General features: G+C 63.7%; 1 non-coding gene across 1 annotated transcript; it reads left to right on the top strand.

The window, feature by feature from the left end:
* Positions 1 to 604: 604 nt before the first annotated feature.
* On the top strand, positions 605 to 723 carry LOC131865607 (5S ribosomal RNA). The gene has a single exon (XR_009364326.1). It is a non-coding gene; the product is annotated as a 5S ribosomal RNA (ribosomal RNA).
* Positions 724 to 4,856: the final 4,133 nt, after the last annotated feature.

Below are 4,856 nucleotides of genomic sequence, written 5' to 3'. Positions count from 1 at the left end.
CACTTTTGGCCTGTGGCCTTTTCGGGGTCGATTCTCGTTTTGGGCATCAGAGCATGTTTCTTCTCCTAAAACCCAATATTTGTTTATTAAGTCTCGGAACACATTTTTGTTCTCGTGGACCCATCATGGGTCTTGGAACGCATTTGTGGTCCTTGGGTCCCATTTTGCATCCCGAAACTTGTGTTTTGGTGCTTGATCCCTATTTTGGGTGCCCACCTTGCACCAAGTGCGCACCCGGGGCAAACCGAGCGCCTTGGTGCACCGGGGCAAGATCGAGCGTGCACCCGAGGCGCCCCGAACATGCACCAAGGTGCACTCGGCCCACATGTGAGCGCAGGTCGTTGCGCCCGAGGTGGTGTGTGGGCACCGCGTTGCAGACGGGACACTGCACGCACACGACGCCCCCTCCAGGTGCACGCACGTAGGCCGGGCCGGGTGCACACCCGACGCCCTAGCAAGGTGCGCGCACCCGGGCAGGGCTCACACTTGGCGAACGGGGCGCACTTCGCGAGGGAGGGTGTGCACCTCGACGGGGGTGGGTGGCCGGGGTGGATTCGCACGTGGGTCGCGGTTTGCTAAGTACACACTGCGACAAGCTCATAACGGGTGCGATCATACCAGCGTTAGTGCACCGGATCCCATCAGAACTCCGCAGTTAAGCGCGCTTGGGCCGGAGTAGTACTGGGATGGGTGACCTCCCGGGAAGTCCCGGTGTTGCACCCTTTTTTAGTTTTTCGCCGGGCGTCGCAATGCTATTTGAATAAACCTTTTGCCCGTTTGCGTTCTCGTCGGGGCCGGGCCGGGCCGGGGTGCGCTGCCCGCACTACCGCGCGCGCGGGGGCGACACCGAGCGCGCACCCGAGGCGCCCCGAGCACACAGGCCACGGTGCAACCCGGGCGTTGTGCGCGCACCCCGGTGCGCCCGAGGTGCTGCGCGCGCACCCAGGTGAAATCGGTGTGCACCTCGGCCAGTGCGCGCTCGGTCGAGTCGCGCACGTTGGCCAAGGTGCACGGTGATGTTTCTTACTCTAAGGTTCCGCACCAGACGCCCGGGACAGGTGAGCGAAGCTGGGCGGGGCCGGGTGCGCGGCCGGGGCAGGTGCACGCAGCTGGAGAGAGCTTTGGAGCACACTTCGGAGCGCACCAATGATGCGCTCCATTCAAAAGTTTCCTGAAAAGGCAAAAAAAGTTGAGATTATAGAATTTCCCACTTGAGAGATTGTAAAAAAAAAAAATTTAAAATGAAGGAAACGCGGGTGCCAAGGTGTGCGCAGCCCAGCCAAGGTGTGCGCACCAAGGCGCCCACCCTGGCGAAGGTGCACGCAAGGTGCGCACCCGAGGCAAACCGGACAATTAACCCAACTTTCGACTTCGCGCGCACCTTGGAGCGCACTTCGGAGCGCTCCTTGGTGCGCACCAATCTTGGGCACCTCGGAGTGCACCATGGCGCCCACCAAGGTGCGCACCCGGGGCAAACCGAGCTCCGACTTCGTGCGCACCTTGGAGCGCACGAAAGGTGCGCACCATGGCGCCCACCAAGGTGCGCAGCCCAGCCAAGGCGTGCGCATCAAGGTGCGCACCCTGGCGAAGGTGCGCACCCGGGGCAAACCGAGCTCCGACTTCGTGCGCACCTTGGAGCGCACAAAAGGTGCGCAACCCAGCCAAGGTGTGCGCACCCCGGTCAAACCGAGCTCCGAATCGTGCGCACCAGAGGTGCACGCCATCGTGCGCACCTTGGAGCACACTTCAGAGCCCTCCTTGGTGCGCGCCGATGTTGCGCACCTCGGAGCGCACCCGGGGAAAACAATGCAATTAACCCGACTTTCGACTTCGTGGGCACCTCGGAGCGCTCTCGGGTTCGCACCTCGGAGCACACCGAGGTGCGCACCTTTGATGCGCTGCCTTCACCAATTTCCAGAAAAGGCAAGAAAACATTGAGAAGGTGTGCGCACCGAGGTGCCCACCCTGGCGAAGGTGCACGCGAGGTGCGCACCCGGGGCAAACCGGGCTCCGACTTCGTGCACGCCGCACCTTGGAGCACACTTCGGAGCGCTCCTTGGTGCGCACCAGGGCGCGCAACCCAGCCGAGGTGCCCACCCCGGCGAAGGTGCACGCGAGGTGCGCACCCGGGGCAAACCGGGCTCCGACTTCGTGCACGCCATGGTGCCCACCGCGGCGAAGGTGCACGCGAGGTGCGCACCCGGGGCAAACCGGGCTCCGACTTCGTGCACGCCGCACCTTGGAGCACACTTCGGAGCGCTCCTTGGTGCGCACCATGGTGCCCACCAGGGCGCGCAACCCCGCCGAAGGTGCACGCGAGGTGCGCACCCGGGGCAAACCGGGCTCCGACTTCGTGCACGCCGCACCTTGGAGCACACTTCGGAGCGCTCCTTGGTGCGCACCATGGTGCCCACCAGGGCGCGCAACCCCGCCGAAGGTGCACGCGAGGTGCGCACCCGGGGCAAACCGGGCTCCGACTTCGTGCACGCCATGGTGCGCACCGCGGCGAAGGTGCGCACCCGGGGCAAACCGGGCTCCGACTTCGTGCACGCCGCACCTTGGAGCACACTTCGGAGCGCTCCTTGGTGCGCACCAGGGCGCGCAACCCAGCCGAGGTGCCCACCCCGGCGAAGGTGCACGCGAGGTGCGTACCCGGGGCAAACCGGGCTCCGACTTCGTGCACGCCGCACCTTGGAGCACACTTCGGAGCGCTCCTTGGTGCGCACCATGGTGCCCACCAGGCCGCGCAACCCAGCCAAGGTGTGCGCACCAAGGTGCACGCGAGGTGCGCACCCGGGGCAAACCGGGGTCCGACTTCGTGCACGCCGCACCTTGGAGCACACATCGGGGCGCTCCCGGGTTCGCACCGGCGTTGCGCACCGTGGTGGGCACCTCGGAGCACACCAAGGTGGGCAGCGAGGTGCGCACCTTTGATGCGATGCCTTCACTAATTTCCATAAAAGGCAAAAAAAAAACGAGATTTTAAAATTTCCGTTTTGAAAGATAGTGAGAAAAAGGGAATGCTGGTGCCATCTTGAGCCCGCCCTGGTGCGCAGCCCAGCCAAGGTGTGCGCACCAAGGTGCCCACCCTGGCGAAGGTGCGCGCCCGGGCAATTAACCCAACTTCCAACTTCGCGCGCGCCAGGGTGGGAGCGCACCCAACAACCGGGCCTGGGAAGAGCCAATGCGAGAAACCCCACCAAACGCTCTGACAAAAAAAGAGGGGGCGCTCCAGTAACCCCGCTTCGGAGCGCACCCTGGGCAAACCCAGCCAAGGTGCCCACCCCGGCCAAGGTGCAGGCGAGGTGCGCACCCGGGGCAAACCGGGCTCCGACAACGTGCACGCCGCACCTTGGAGCACACTTCGTAGCGCTCCCGGGTGCGCACCTCAGAGCACACCAAGGTGGGCAGCGAGGTGCGCACCTTTGATGCGCTGCCTTCACTAATTTCCAGAAAAGGCAAAAAAAAAAGGAGATTTTAAAATTTCCGTTTTGAAAGATAGTGAAAAAAACGGAACGCGCGTGCCATCTTGAGCCCGCCCTGGTGCGCAGCCCAGGTAAGGTGCCCACCCTGGCAAAGGTGCGCACCCGGGCAATTAACCCTACTTCCGACTTCGTGCGCGCCAGGGTGGCAACCGGGCCTCGGAAGAGCCAATGCGAGAAACCCCACCAAACGCTCCGACAAAAAAAGAGGCGGCGCTCCAATAACCCCGCTTCGGAGCGCAGCCGGGGCAAACCCAGCCAAGGTGCCCACCCCGACGAAGGTGCACGCGAGGTGCGCACCCGGGGCAAACCGGGCTCCGACAACGTGCACGCAGCACCTTGGAGCACACTTCGAAGCACTCCCGGGTGCCCACCGGCGTTGCGCACCGTGGTGGGCAGCGAGGTGCGCACCTTTGATGCGCTGCCTTCACTAATTTCCAGAAAAAGGCAAAAAAAAATGAGATTTTAAAATTTCCGTTTTGAAAGATAGTGAAAAAAAAGGAACGCGGGTGCCATCTTGAGCCCGCCCTGGTGCGCAGCCCAGGCAAGGCATGCGCACCAAGGTGCCCACCCGAGGTGCACACCCGGGGCAAACCGGGCTCCGACTTCGTGCAGGCCGCACCTTGGAGCACACTTCGGAGCGCTCCTTGGTGCGCACCATGGTGCCCACCAGGGCGCGCAACCCAGCCAAGGTCTGCACACTAAGGTGCCCACCCCGGCGAAGGTGCACGCGAGGTGCGCACCCGGGGCAAACCGGGCTCCGACTTCGTGCACGCCATGGTGCCCACCGCGGCGAAGGTGCACGCGAGGTGCGCCCCCGGGGCAAACCGGGCTCCGACTTCGTGCACGCCGCACCTTGGAGCACACTTCGGAGCGCTCCTTGGTGCGCACCATGGTGCCCACCAGGGCGCGCAACCCAGCCAAGGTGTGCGCACCAAGGTGCACGCGAGGTGCGCACCCGGGGCAAACCGGGGTCCGACTTCGTGCACGCCGCACCTTGGAGCACACATCGGAGCGCTCCCAGGTTCGCACCAGCGTTGCGCACCTTTGATGCGCTGCCTTCACTAATTTCCAGAAAAGGCAAAAAAAAACGATATTTTAAATTTCCGTTCTGAAAGATAGTGAAAAAAACGGAACGCAGGGTGCCATCTTGAGCCCTTCCTGGTGCGCAGCCCAGGCAAGTTGTGCGCACCAAGGTGCCCACCCTGGCGGAGGTGCGCGCCCGGGGCAAACCGGGCTCCGACTTCGTGCACTGCATGGTGCCCACCAAGGCGCGCAACCCAGCCAAGGTGCCCACCGCAGCGAAGGTGCACGCGAGGTGCACACCCGGGGCAAACCGGGCTCCGACTTCGTGCACGCCGCACCTTGGAGCAC

The sequence above is a fragment of the Cryptomeria japonica genome, unplaced genomic scaffold (genome assembly GCF_030272615.1).
Source record: "Cryptomeria japonica unplaced genomic scaffold, Sugi_1.0 HiC_scaffold_115, whole genome shotgun sequence".
NCBI classification, from domain to species: domain Eukaryota; kingdom Viridiplantae; phylum Streptophyta; class Pinopsida; order Cupressales; family Cupressaceae; genus Cryptomeria; species Cryptomeria japonica.
Note: the sequence above shows the minus strand (reverse complement) of the source record. Positions and strands in the feature narration are given on the sequence as shown.